Below are 15017 nucleotides of genomic sequence, written 5' to 3'. Positions count from 1 at the left end.
ATCTAGATAGACAGCTTCATCCAGGTATTGAGGGAGCTGTCACGCCACCACACTCTCAACAACCTTCGCCGCGAAGCGAAGGTTGGAGACCGGACGGTAATTAGCTAATACAGCTGGGTCCAGGGAAGGCTTTTTTTTTTAAAATTTGATTTAAATGCTATCCTAAAAAGTCAGCTTATTGCCCCCACAAACTGGGTCCTCAATTTACCTATCTTAGAAGGGATGGAAGGCTGAGTCAACCTTGAGCCTGGTGAGATTCGAACTTACAGCAATTGCAGACAGCTGGTGTTAATCACAACGCTATCAGTCTGCTGAGCCACCACGTCCTTCTTGAGGAGGGGCCTCACCACCGCCTCTTTCAAGGCGACTGGGAAAACACCCTCACCCAGAGGAGCATTTATAATCCCCTGAAACCAGCCTCATGTAACCTTCCGGGAGGCCAGCACCAACCAGGAGGGACATGGGTCCAATAAACATGTGCTAGCGTTAAGTCTCCCCAAAATCCTGTCCATGTCCTCGGGAGCCACAGGGTCAAACTCCGCCCAGATAACACTCTCAAGATCCGCCCCATCATCCCATTTGAGGCTAGCCAATTGGAGTCCAGGCCGTCCTGAATCTGAGTAATTTTATCATGCAGATATTGCACAAAATCCTCAGCTCTACCCAGAAAGGGATCATCCCGTGCTCCCACCTGCAGTAGAGAGCGGGTCACCCTAAACAGGGCGGCTGGGCGGTTCTCTGCAGATGCAATAAGAGCGGCAAAATAATTAGATTTCACCACTCTTATTGCCACTAGGTAGGTCTTGATATAAGACCTCACCAGTGTCCGGTCAGATTTGGTGCGGCTGGCCCTCCAATCACTCTCTAGGCGTCTTTTCCGGCGCTTCATCTCTCTCAGCAATTCGGAGAACCAAGGAGCTAATTGAGATCGGCACCGAGTCAGAGGCCACAAAGGTACGACGCGGTCCAAAGCTCTGGCAGCCACCCTGTCCCAGGAGGCTACCAGTTCTTCAGCCGAGTCATGAGCCAGAGCCTAAGCTCCATCAGGAACCTCTCCGGGTCCATCAGGCGCCTGGGATGGAACCACCTGGTCGGTTCCGTCTCCCTGCGACGAAGGGAAGTGGCCCAAAAGTCTATCCGAAGGAGCGAATGATCTGTCCATGACAAGGGATTAATGATTAACTCCCCTAAATCAAGATCATTCAGCCACTGACCAGAGGAAAAAATCAAGTCCAGTGTGTGTCCCCTGATGTGAGTGGGGTCATGAACTAACTGGGTCAGGTCCATGGCCGTCATGGAAGCCATGAACTCCCGAGCTGCTTCCGACATTTCACCGACGGATGGCAGGTTGAAATCCCCCATGACCATAAGTCTGGGGGTCTCCACTGCCACCCCAGCTATTACATCGAGCAGCTCAGGCAGGGCTGCTGCCATGTGGCAGGGAGCCAGGTACGTGATCAGCAGGCCCATCTGCACCCCATGACCCCACTTCACAAGGAGGGACTCACAACCGGCTACCTGAGGAAGTGGCCTCTCTCAGATCCAGACTTTCCTTAATAATCACCGCTACCCCCCGTCCCCTGGACCCTCGGCTGATGAAATGCATGGAAACCTGGTGGGCACATCTCAACTAGGGGAACCCCCCTCCTGGCCCAACCAGGTTTCCGTAATCCCTGCCAGATCCGCACCCCCCTCCTGGATTAGATCATGAATGAGGGGGGCTTTATTTACAACAGACCTGACATTGCACAACATCAGCCAAAGGCTCGGGTCCTGAGGCTCTGCGCAACCGGGGTTACAGGAAGTGCCACCTCTCGCAAGTAGCGGTGCATACCCCCCGAACATAATACAGCCCCCTGCGCCCGCCATATCTAACCCTCCCACCCACTGTGCTAATGGACTGGTCCTTCACCTCTTCCCCCGGCATCCTTTCTAAACCCTCTCCCCCCTCCTCCCGCCATGACCCTCAGACTCACTCTGCCATTCTGAAACTCCATGGACCCCCCCAGGTCCATTTTTATCCCCACCCACACCCTTCCCCAAACCCCTTAAAAACTCATTAAAAACCCTCTTTTAAAAAACCCTCACCCTCCTCCTTGCCGCATGCCACCTCTCGGGGTCCCAAAACTTGTCATTGAGGTAGGCCCTCGCTAACATAGAGGGCCAGGCCTGCGAGAGGGGGGAATCTCGCAGCGCAAAGAGCTCGGCCGGTGAATACATCCAAATCAGCCAGAGAAATAAATAAGGTCAGGGATTCAAAGGTGATAGTCTAAACAAGGTCCTAGGGAGAGAGTCCACCATTTCGGCGCGGGACAACCGGGCTCCACTATCCTCTCATGGTAGTGAAGAGGACTCTCAGGCCGCTGCCCCTGGAGAAGCAATAACCTAGTCGCCCTCTCACAGCGACTGGTCTCAGCAGATGGAATCCTGTCCGGTAGACAGCAGCAACACGAATCGACTCCCTCGGCGCCCACGCCCAGGCAGGAACCTCTCCTCAGAGCAAGGCGTTGCAGATGCAGATGGTACAAGTGCAAATGCAGATGGGAACAGATGGTATGGCCAGAACCGGGGATCAGCTGTGATAGTGTCCGGGGGGAGGTGAGTCCAAATACAGGCAGGATCCCGTCCGGGTGGTAGCAACCCCGGCCACGCCCACAAACGGGTCATGGGGGGAGGAGGGGGGAGGGGGAGACGGGCCAGGACGGCAGGCCAGTCCCACACCAGCGCCCAGCCCTTCCCAATCCCACCAGTCTCAACCAGATCTTCCCCCCCCCCCCTTGAATCCCAGATCTTCGGAAGAGCCACCAACCGGGCAGTTCCAGATTAATTAGCCTGCATCGACTGCTCTCCCCTCCACAGCTGCCAATAGACCCGAGGTCGAGAAGAGTCAAACATTCGAAGAATTCAGCCAGGGCAGTGCCATTCCCCTTGGCGGCGTCTCCAGCGGCTGCCATTTCACTTGCCGCTGCCGCAACTAACACCACCGCCACTGCTAGCAGCCGCAAGCTTTGGGGGGGGGGTCCAGCTATGTTGTAACAAGCCACCATTGCTGCCGCCCCCCCACCATTCCGACCGCCGCTGAGGGGATGCCGAGAAGGTCGACACCGCCCCGGTCGCAATCGAATCTCCCAGCGCTGCCAGAGCCTCGTAACGTTTCTCAGCTCCTCCGCGGCATTCCTCAGCTCCAGTCGGCCACACAAATATTCTGGAGAGCTAAAGAAGCTCTCCACGGACCGACCTCATGTTCATCTTGCTGGGCCAGGGCCTAAAGCTGGCATTCGGCCCCTCCAAGAATCCATAAAGGCCATTTCATTACCCCCCGGTATCAGAGGATCATCCACGAGCCACCATCTTCGAGCATGCGCAGGAAAGGAAGGCCTGTGAATACTCAAAGATGAGAGAAAGAATTTTGAGCGGCTTGAAGTGGGAAGTTATACTTCGTGGTCCCAATCTCAAGTGAGATGGAGCTTAACACAACCCATGTTTACTTTTCCTGATCCAGGATCTGGCAGTGGAACTAGAGTGGAACCAGCAACTTTTGATGCCGCCAGGGATGACTGGGGATCAGATCAGCGCAACCAGCCCAAGCAGCAGGTGGGAGACAGCAGACGCATCTGGCATAGGGACCGCTACTCCCGCCAGCTGCCCCCCGTTGCCAACCAGCCTTCATGCTACCCCCTGCAGAATATATCCCCCAAGGCTGGGGATTTTATCCCGGCCAGGGGTGGGTCCAGTGCCAGTGCCAACACCTTCTGCTCCATTCTTTCCAACATCCCCATGGGCCCAATATGCCCCAATGATCCCAGCACAGCAGTGGGGTCTGATCCATCAGCCAGCCAGGGCTTTCCCTCTTTCTGCAGCTCAACAAACCAGCATAGTAGCCAACCCCTGTCCAGGGGCTTCAGCCAGCAGCAGTGCCACAGCAGGTTTCAGCTCAGCCACTGGCATATGCCCCACTGCCCGCCATGGCAGCACAGCAGGTCTCTGCCCCACCGCCCGTCACTGTGACTGTTCCACCAGCAAGGCCACCGCCACCCTGTTTTAGAGCCACATTTGACAGTAAGCATACCAAATTGGCTTATTTCCTCAGCCAAATCTGGGCCCATATAGATCAGTATGGAGAACAATATGAAGCCGATTGCAACTTAGTATCAGCGATTACCAATGGCATGAATGAAGGGGACGCTTCGGACTGGATAGGCCAGCTGCACAATGAGGGAGCGGCTGAACTAAACGATGCTGAAGGTTTTGTTGCGCTGCTCCGGGCCAGATTCGAAGACCCTGACAGGATGAATGAGAATGAAGCCACAATAAAAGTGATAAAACAAGGTAGCTGACCCATAAAAGACTTTGTATGGGACTTTAGATGGGTTGCAGGGAACCTGGCCCATTGGCCGGACCACATCCTCCTGCACTACTTTAAAGAAGCCATTGATCAGGAAGTCAGAAAAGCATGTGGCGTTCGAGGGGTGCCAAAATGACTGCAGGACTCGTACACCATGTCCATAGCTCTGGATAAAGAAATTTACCCACACCACAAACCCTCAGCAGAGAAGCCACCCTGAAGGACTTTGGCTAGATGTCCTCTTTCTAAACCTGCTGAGACCCCTCCTTCTCAACCTACAGGGGCTATTAAGTGCTATCATTGTGGACAAATGGATCATCGGGCTTCCAAGTGTCTGGCCCCTGTACCAGTTCCACAACCATGTCCTCCCATGGCCACCAGAGGCAGAAGAGCTCCAAGAAAGCCCCCAGACACCAGCCGATTCACCCGACAGGCCATAGAGGTTCCCCTCCCCACTGAAGAGAGCAAGGTACCTCTAGCCAAAGGAACCCCTCCCGGCGAGGCTACCGATGAAGATGACCTGATGGTAAGTGCAGCATCCTCCTCTTTTCAGTTAAAGTGAAATTGGTGGTGCCTGAGCAAGGAGAACTATCAGCAGTAATAGATACAGGCTGTACCAGATGCTTAATTGGGTGTCCAATCGCTGAACAATTAGGGATAAAAACAAGAGCCCTGAAAAGCCCAACTAAGTTCGAACAGGTGGATGGAATGTTAATTGGAGGGGTTCCAGTCACCCAAATAACCGAACTGGTCAAATTAGAAATGGGGATGCATTGTGAATTTATACGATTTATAGTCGTATCAAAGATCTCCAAATCCATCATATTAGGACTTGCGTGGCTTGACAAATGGGCCCCTACCATTAAATGAGAAGATTGATACCAGAACATTATAATTGGCGTCAGCCCACTGCCCCCGGTCCCTCCTCCCAAACTGCCAAACTATAGGGGCCAACCGCCAGAAATGGCAGCTGCCATTTCAGACTTACCTCCAGGCGAACCCCAGATTTCTAAAGAGTATAGAGACCTAGCCGAGGCATTTAGTGAGGAGGAATGCAAAATCCTCCCCCTTCATCGAGCCATTGATTGTGCCATCGAATTAGAACCTGGGGCCAAGTTACCAAAACCGAGAATGTACTCCATAACGCCTGTGGAAATGACCGAGTTGAGGAAATATATATATATATATATATATATTTTATTGAAAAAGTTTTCAATTACAAATTTTCCCCCTTTTCCCCCCCCTCCTCCCTAACCCCCCCTCACCGCCCCATCCCCCCTGTGACTTCTTCAAAATATAAACCTAATACATAACAGATTATATAATATTTTACCATCCCCTTACTCCCTCCTCCAAATACTGACCCTTATTTCTAATGATATTATTAATATTATTACTTCCCCCTCTTACCATGCACTTCAAAATAACATTCTACTATAACACTGTATAATAACTTCTGATTTAACACAGTAATATTATTATGACACCCAATCTGCCCTTTTTTCTCCTCCCCCATACTTATGTCTGTATATTAATATAACATTTCAAAACAACCTTCCACTTTAAAACTATATAATAAATCCTACTTTAACATTTAATCTTTTGTGTATATTAATATAACATTTCAAAGCAGCCTTCCCCATAAATTCTAATTTTACATTTGTTCTGCTCTATCCATTTCCTCCACTCCCATAAATATATCTCTTAAACATCCCTTTTCTTAGTCTACACTAGCCTGTCTCCACCCACTTTCCTGCAAAATTACCATACACAACAATTCTTAATATCTTTGTTCTTCTGCCCACCCTACTAAAAAATATTCCCTTATATAGATAAAATCAATGACTTTAAACTTATAATCCATATAATATCTTCTTTGATGTCTTTCCACTGGATTGCTGACTCCATTATCCGTATTAGGGTAACATAACTTCCCAGTTGCAACAGAATATTCAAAATCCTCAGTTATCATCTGCCCCCATCAATAATGAATATCTTCGTATATATAAAAAAAGAAAACAACCACCCGAGTGACTTTATAATTGTATTCCATATAATATCTGTAATAGTGGCTTTTTTCAAGATTATTAATTCCCATCGTCGTAATGGGGTAACAGCCAGATCTTCTGCATGCCCCAGCATAACTCTCTTGCCTTATAGCTCAGCATAGATATAATACGTTGATCAATAAAAAGAAAACCAGAAATAGATAATTCCAATCCAACAATTTAAGGCCCTTTTCACATCCCAAAATTACGGCATTGCAGAGGTCTGTCACTCTCCTCAGGATAATATTAACCACTACTTCGCCTCAACTATCTTTTCATATATTCAGTCATATATTTTTAAAAATAACTGGCTTCGCTGTTGCTTAATTTAGAAATTTTTATTTTTATGAGACCTGTTTCTTTTTTTCCTTTCTTTCTGTGGGTTTGATCTCCATCCTAATTTCCTTTCTGCAAGTTGTATATCAACTGATCGGTTTTCATTCTGATTTATGACTTGATCTTGTTGGTTTTGCTTTTGTGACTCATATTTCTTTTCTATAAGTTGTGTATCAATTAGTTGATTTCCATGGTTGTCTGTGACTTGGTGAGTCATCACGTTAGAATCCAATGCCACTTCTCTCTTATTTATAAATAGTCCAGCTGAGGTGTCTGAAGAATCCAAAGGCAATTCATCTACAAAGGCCTCTGTAACTCGATATTTTTCCTTTATTTCTAACTCCTTCTGCTTGTCTTGTGTTGTACATAAAGATGTTAAGTTCATTTAAAAAAATTTTTGATAAAATTCTTCCGCTTTTTCAACAGTATTTAATTGATATCTTTCTCCTTGATATCTCAATATTATACCAACTGGAACATTCCATCTGAATAAGATATTTCTTTTTTTAAGCTCAGCCACCAGAAAACCAAATTTCTTTCTTTCCAATAACATCTTAGGCGGTAGTTCTTTATATATCCAAATCTTTCTTCCAAACAATTGCAAAGTAGACTTAAAAGATTTTTGCACAATATTATTTCTTATTTCTTTATCTGTAAAATAAATCACCACATCTCTAGGCAATTGCCTTTGCTTTGCAATCCAGGAGTTTATTCTATAAACTCTATCGATCCTACAAAATACCTCCTCAGGTTGAACCTTTAAAATCCCAGCCAGAACTTCAGAAGATATTTTCCTTAAATCATCTCTGTTATTTTCCTGTAATCCTCTCAGTCTAATCGCATATTCAGTAAAATTATATTGCATCATTAAAACTTCCTTTTCAATCCGTTGTTGTACGTTTTCTACATTACAAATCTTTGGATCAGCTTCCATTTTAGGTTTTTCTTCTAAACTATTGTCTTGAATGTTTATCAAATCATTTTCAATTTTTTCTATTTTATTTTCCAAATTGTCCTCAGTTTCCTCCATTTTAGACTCTAATAGATTAATATTTGTATCCAACTTGATCATAAATTCTGAGAAACCATTAGCCATTTTTATAATCTTTCGTTGCAAAATACCAAACTTTAATTGCACCAATTCTTTAATTTCCTGCTTAAATTTCTCAAAGTTCTGATTCATAATCTCATCCCTTCTTACAATCTCCTCCAGGAGAAATTCAATTATATTAAAATCAGTTTTCTGAGACTGTAAGTTAAGAACTTATTCATATAGTTTGTGGATGGGGGAATCCCCCCCCCCACTGCTTGTTTGTCCGGCTTTGTAAGCCTAAACGCCATATTTCCACACAGGCAAACTTTTTTAGAAAAGAAAAAAAAGCAAAGTGAAGAGAAAAAAGCTTCTTTCCAAATGAGATCAATATCAAATCAAATCTCCAGGAAAGAGAAAACACAAAAGTGGAGCTTTTTCTTCAATTGTAGCCAAAAGTATTTACTCTGCTACTTTGTGGCTTAATAAGGAACGGAAGGACTTTCCCTTTTCAGCTTCCCTGCTCAAATTTCAGCAGTCGCCATTTTAAAAGTTCTTTTTTACTTTGTTCAATATCCTTTGCAAAATAAGTATAAATACTTGCAATTTAGGGTCACAGGTCCAGGTCCAGATCTCATCCTCTTTGCTTAATCTGTTAGTTATCTTGAAAAGCTTGTTTTCGTAGCCTTGCTCTGCAAAAATGCAGAGGTCTCCCAACGCCCGGAGCAAACGGCGAGTGATATAGGGAGCCTCATCCGCTCGCCCCCAAGAGTAAAAAAAAAACTCTGGGGGCTTCGCGGAAAGCTCTACCTACACTCACCTGCTCTATCTCACATTTCCTCCTGGAAATGGAGTTTTTCGAGCCGCCTTTCCGTTGTAAAGCCGCCTTTCTGTTGTAAAGCCGCCTTTCCGTTCGGCTCTTTACAGGCGAAGGGGCTGGCGGCCCCAAGGGACCGTCTGGCGGCTACGAGAAGCAAACCGGAAGCCTCGAGGAAGTATATTGATACCAATTTAGCCAGAGGCTTCATTGAGACTGCAAAATTTAGACTGGCAGCCCCCGTATTGTTTAAAGAGAAGAAAGATGGGGGGTTCAAGTTATACGTTGATTTTAGGGTAGTGAATGCCATTTTCATACAAAATACCTACCCCCTATCCCTAATGAAGAACTTGCTGAACCACTTGTCAAAAGGCAAGGTCTTCACCAAGCTAGATCTAAGAGAAGCCCATTAGCGAGTCCGCATAAAGAAGAGAGACAAATGGAAAACTGCTTTTAATTGCCCGCTGGGCAATTTCCAATTCCGGGTCATGCCTTTTGGACTTCAGGGGGCCTCCGTAGTATTCATGCAACTGATCAATGAGGTGCTACATGAACACCTGTATAAGGAGGTCTTATAGTTTACCTGGATGACACTCTTATATTCAGCAAAAATATGGAAAAGCATGTCAAACTAGTCAGACAAGTGCTGAAAAATCTCTTAGCAGCCGAACTTTATGCAAAGCTTATCAAAATGCAAATTCCACAAGGAGTCTTCGGACTACCTGGGCTAACAGGTGTCTAGTCAAAGGTTCGAAATGGACCCAGGAAAAGTGCAGGCTGTGCTAGATTGGCAGCCACCACGAACACGTAAGCAGCTTCTAAGCTTCCTGGGTTTGCAAATTTCTATAGACAATTTATCCCTTCCTTTCCAGAGGTAGTGATCCCTTTAACTGAGTTACTAAAAACCGGTCCATCTCCAACCAACCCAAAACCTAGCCAACCTCTCGCTTGGACAATGGACTGTCAGAAATCCTTTGAAAATTTAAAGTGACTGTTTGCAGCGGAGCTCATCCTCCAGCACCCTGATCCAACCAAACCCTTCGTAGTCCAAGCTGATGCCAGGGATGTGGCAGTAGCGGCTGTTCTACTTCAGAGGAACGTTCAAAATGAATTAATGCCTTGTGCTTATGTGTCAAAAAAGTTAACAGACACCGAACGCAGATGGGTGGTATGGGAGGAGGCTTTTGCAGTGCAATAGGTTCTCTTCTCCTGGAGACATTTCCTGGAAGGGGCTAAGGAACCTTTCAAGGTGTGGACTGATCATAAAAACCTTGAAGCACTAAAGACCCCTCAAAAGTTTTCCCCCAAACAAGTTCACTGGGCTCAGTATTTTGAACACTTTAATGTCAAGCTAAAATACATACCGGGGGGAAGAAACCTATTGGCCAATGCTTTGTCCAGGAAACCCCAATTTGACAGCCGACAAGAAGAGATAGTACATGCCATGATCTCCAAAGCCCAACCAGCAGCCCAAGCACCTACTAGAGCACAAACCAGACTCCATTCTGACCTCCCCAAAGACAAATTGACAGCGGAGCTAAAATCTGCGCTATCAGATGATACTTGGTTCAAAAAAAAACAGGTGTTGGTCCTACCTGATACACCCATTTTCAGCTGGAACGAGAGACTCCAGACATGGGTATCACTCTGTCTTCTGGCTCTATGGACTGGATTCAAATTATAGAGACACCCCCTCTTAATGACACTCCCAGTTTTTTTTTTTATTTGATTTTTATTATAACAAATAGTGATACACTCAATACATTTTCGGTTCAATGGTGCAAATGCATATATATATCTACGTGCATTTTTACTTGTCTTTTATTTGATATTGTTTCTTAAAGCTAAATTTAAATTAAGACAATTGAGAATATTAGTGCTCCAATCTCTAAAAATAGATGTAATACTGTTCATTTCTCTATGGACTTTGTTGATTAATTAATACTTAATCTCTATACTTTATTTCCTTCTTTATTTCTTTTCCCCATCCATTCATACCACATGTCCCACACGCTATAAAATTCCGAATCTTCTCTGTCATTAATTTCTGAAGTCAATTTGTTCATTTCGGCGCACTCCATTGTTTTCCCAATAACATGTTCTTGAGGTGGTATTTGTTTTTCTTTCCAATACTGGGCAAAGGAAATTCTAGCGGCTGTCAGAATATGTATAATTAAGTACTTTTTCTTTTTTGCATATTCGATTTTCAGGATTCCCAAGAGAAAAGCTTTTCGTTCAAAATCAAAATTTTATTTTATTATTTCTCTAATCCACATCCATATCATCCTCCAGAATTTTTGTGCCTGATTACAAGTCCACCAGCAGTGATAGAAAGTACCCTGCTGATGATCACATTTCCAACATTTAGGGCTCGAATTGGGGTAGATCTTCGCTATCCTAGCTGGGGCCGTATGCCATCTATAAAACAGCTTGTATTGGTTTTCCTTGTAAGCCGTTGCCTTTGTCATTTTAAGATTATTATGCCATATTGAATCCCATTCGTTCAGATTTATATTCTGTCCGATATTTTTGGCCCATGCTAACATCGGTTCTTTAACTACTTCCTCTGCCATATTGTACTCCAATAAATAATTATATAATTTGGCTAGTATTTTGTCATCTGTACCCATCCATATCTTGTCAAATCCATTTATGCTTGTCTCTATGCCGAATTCCTCCTTATCTTTTTTATATCGGGATTTAATTTGATTATATGGCCACCAATCTATAGAAGTACCTTGTTCCATCAATTCTTCCCTTGTTTTGAGATTCCCTCCCCCATCTAATAACTCATTGTATCTGATCATTTTACCCATTCCTAATATATTTGGATATATTATAGCCTCCATGGTGGAAAGCCATCTCGGAATTTTCCTATAGTGCTTCTGTCTCATCTCTCCCCATATTTGTATCAAGATCTCCCTTATTTTATGCCTATGGAAATAAGTTTTCATCTTCTTCCCTGTATCCCAGAGATATGCATGCCAGCCCTTCTGGAGATCATGCCCTTCTAAAGTTAACAATCTTTTATTTCTCAGGGTTGCCCAATCTTTCAGCCATACTAGGTTTGCAGCTTTTTGATATAACTCCCATTTAGGTAATCCAAAAACCCCTCTTTCCTTCTTGTCCTGTAAGTTCCTAATTGCTATTCTTGGTTTCTTTCCCTCCCAAATAAATTTTCTAATGATAATATTGAGTTCAAAAAAGAATTTTTTATCTAATTTAACAGGGAACGTTTGGAATAAATACAATAACTTGGGTAATATACTCATTTTTATTGCTGCAATTCTACCTAATAGTGATATCTGTAGTCTTCCCCACTTTTCTAGATCCTGTTTAATATTCCTAATCAATGGTAAATAATTATCCTTTCTGAGGGCCGAGAACCTTGATGAAATCCACACTCCCAGGTATTTTACCTTCTTGGCGGTTTGGATCTCCATTAATTCTTCCAGTGTTTTTTTTCTTACCTCCATCATGTTTTTTGTTAATAATTTAGTTTTGGATTTATTTAATTTAAGGCCTGCTACCTCTCCATAATTGCTCATTCTTCCAGAATTTTAGTGCCTGATTCCAATGGTTCTTCCATAATTAATGCCACATCATCCGCCAATGCCTGTGTCTTATATATCTCTTTTCTGATTGTTAAACCCTTTATTTCATTGTTATTCCTAATCTTTCTCAAAAGTACTTCTAGTGCTAAAATAAATAAAAGTGGGGATAGAGGGCACCCTTGTCGGACCCATTTTCTGATTTGAAAAGCGTTAGTTAATTCTCCATTCAGTAATATGTTAGCCTTTTGTTTTTGATAGATTGTGGATATCGTATTAACAAAATTTGATCCGAATTCCATTTGGGTAATTTGTTGTTTCATAAATTGCCAATTAAGATTGTCTAATGCCTTTTGGGCGTTGACAAAAACCAATGCCATTTCTTTGTGCGGGTGTTCCTCATAGTATTCCAATATGTCTATTATCATCCTTGTATTGTTCCTGATTTGCCTCCCAGGGAGGAATCCATTTTGACCACTGTGTATTAATTTATTCAGAATTATTTTTAGCCTTCCTGCTAAGATGTCCATATAAATTTTATAGTCCGTATTCAGGAGAGAGATTGGTCTATAATTTTTAATTAATTTTGGATCCTCTCCTTCTTTTTGGAGGAGTGTAATATACGCCTCTCTCCATGATTCTGGAATTTTGGATTCTGTTAGGGCCTCATTATAAATTTCTAACAGCTTTGGTAATAAAATTTCCTCCAAATCTGAATTTTTATAGAATTCTCCTGGGAGTCCATCTGGGCCTGGGGATTTATTCTTTTTGAGTTTAGATATTACCGTCCTTAATTCTGTCATCGTTATTTATTTATTAAGTATTTCTTTATCCTCTTCCCTGATCTTTGGGAGATTTTCTTTTGACAAATATTGGACCACCTTTTCGTTAGGAATGTGTTCTTCCGCATACAGAGCCGCGTAATACTCTTGGGCAATCTCCAATTTATCTTCCTGTTTATTGTTAAGATGGCCTTCCGGGTCTTCCAATTGATGAATTATGCCTTTTTTTTCCTCTTTTTTTAATCTATAGGACAGCCACCTGCCCGGTTTGTTTGCATTTTCAAAATAATATTGTTTCATTCGTTTCATTTTGTACGCCAATTCCTCCTGATCGATAATATTTAATTTGTGCCGTATAACCATCCAATTTTCTTTAATAGCCTTATTATCTGGTTTTTGTTGTAATTCCCTCTCAGCTTTCCCTAATTCTTCTATCAGTGTCTTCTGCCTCTCTCTTCTTTCCTTATTCCTATGTGCACTATACGATATTGCTAGTCCTCTTATGTACGCTTTCATTGTATCCCATATGATACCTCGAGATGTTGCTTCCTTTTCATTTACTTCAAAAAAGAAATTTAATTCTTTTTTTACTTTCTCAACATTTTGCTTGTCCTTTAGAAATTGATTATTTAATCTCCATCTTATATTTTTTTCTCTTGTGCATACATTCCCATTTAACCTCTAATGGATTATGGTCTGCCCAAATGTTGGGCATAATTTCTGTTTACTTAATATCTAACCCTATATCTCTGCTTACCCACATCATATCAATCCTGGACCAAGATTTTTTAGGGTTAGAGTAATATGTATACTGCCTCTTGTGTGGGTGCAGAACCTGCCAAATATCCACTAGATTAAGTTCTTCTACCATATCAAAGAATGGTTTTGGTAGATTTTTCCTTTTTTTCTTTTTACCTTTGGTCCCCTTATAGTCTCTATTTGAATCTATTACCCCATTAAAATCCCCAATTATGCAAATCTTGCTCTTATCCATCATGCTTAATCTCTCTCCTAATTTTTTATAAAAGTCTCCTAAATTTTCATTCGGAGCATAAATTGCTGTTACTAAAATTGGATAATTGCCTCTCTTAACTTCCACCATTAATATCCTTCCCTTCGGGTCTGCATATTTTAGTTCGGCTTTTATTTCCTTCTTGATGTACAATGCTACTCCCCTCTTCTTTTTGTCAGCTAAGAGGCATAAAAATTCCCCAATTTCTTATATTCCAAATATTTTTGATTTTCCTTTTTAATATGAACCTCTTGAAGACACACTATATCCATATTTTGTTTAGCTAATTTTGTAAAAAAAATAAATCCTCTTTTTGTTATCATTCAGGCCATTTACGTTGATCAATATCAATTTCCAATCATCCATCTCTTAATTCTTTTATATTATCTTAATGCTTGTTAGCGCGTGTAACTCTTTGTGGTCTTCGGTCTTTCTTTGTCTCTTTACTATCCTTATCTTCCACCTCCTTCTCCTTCGGTGTCCCTTCTTTCTCTCTTTTCTGCTGGGTTGCTTCTTCTTCAGATGTTATCGCCTCTAACTCCTCTTTACTGCTTTGATCTTCTTCAGACGCTCGTAATTGATCCAAAAACTCTTGAGCTGCTACTAAGCTATCTATCTTAACTTTATTTCCTTGCCACGTGATCCACATACCTTCCGGTAAAATCCACCTGAAGAGGATATTCCTTTTGTTTAGTTGAGTAGCCAAAAACCTATAATCTCTCCTTAACTCCCTTACCCTCCTTGGAATTTGTTTCAATATAATCACCTCCTTTCCCTTGTAATGACTGGTTCATCTCTTGCCACACTATAGAAGATATCCTTTACCTTCTTCCTTGCGAATCTTATATGCACTTCCCTTGGCAATTTATTTCTTCGTGTATAATTTGTCTGGACCCTACATACCTCATCTATTTCCTTTATAATATCCAATTTATCTTGTTGCAACACCTCAGCAATTAATTCTGCCATCACCTGGCCCAGATCTTCTTCCTTATCTTCCGCAATGTTTTGGAAACGGAGATAGAAGGAGACTCGATCCGTTTCCAATTGGGTAATTGAGTCTGCCAATTCCCTGTTCTGTGCCATCAGTTTTTGG

General features: G+C 42.8%; 1 protein-coding gene and 1 pseudogene across 4 annotated transcripts in view; one reads left to right on the top strand and one right to left on the bottom strand.

Moving 5' to 3' along the window:
• Positions 1–15017, bottom strand: part of GLB1 (galactosidase beta 1) — a 196346-nt gene that overhangs the window by 148581 nt on the left and 32748 nt on the right. The gene's annotated exons all lie outside the window — the stretch shown is intronic.
• Positions 4080–8989, top strand: LOC148114232 (uncharacterized; annotated as a pseudogene).

The sequence above is a fragment of the Pantherophis guttatus genome, chromosome 4, assembly GCF_059756535.1.
Source record: "Pantherophis guttatus breed Tessera chromosome 4, ASM5975653v1, whole genome shotgun sequence".
NCBI classification, from domain to species: Eukaryota; Metazoa; Chordata; class Lepidosauria; order Squamata; family Colubridae; genus Pantherophis; species Pantherophis guttatus.
This window is presented reverse-complemented; position numbering and strand designations above follow the sequence as displayed.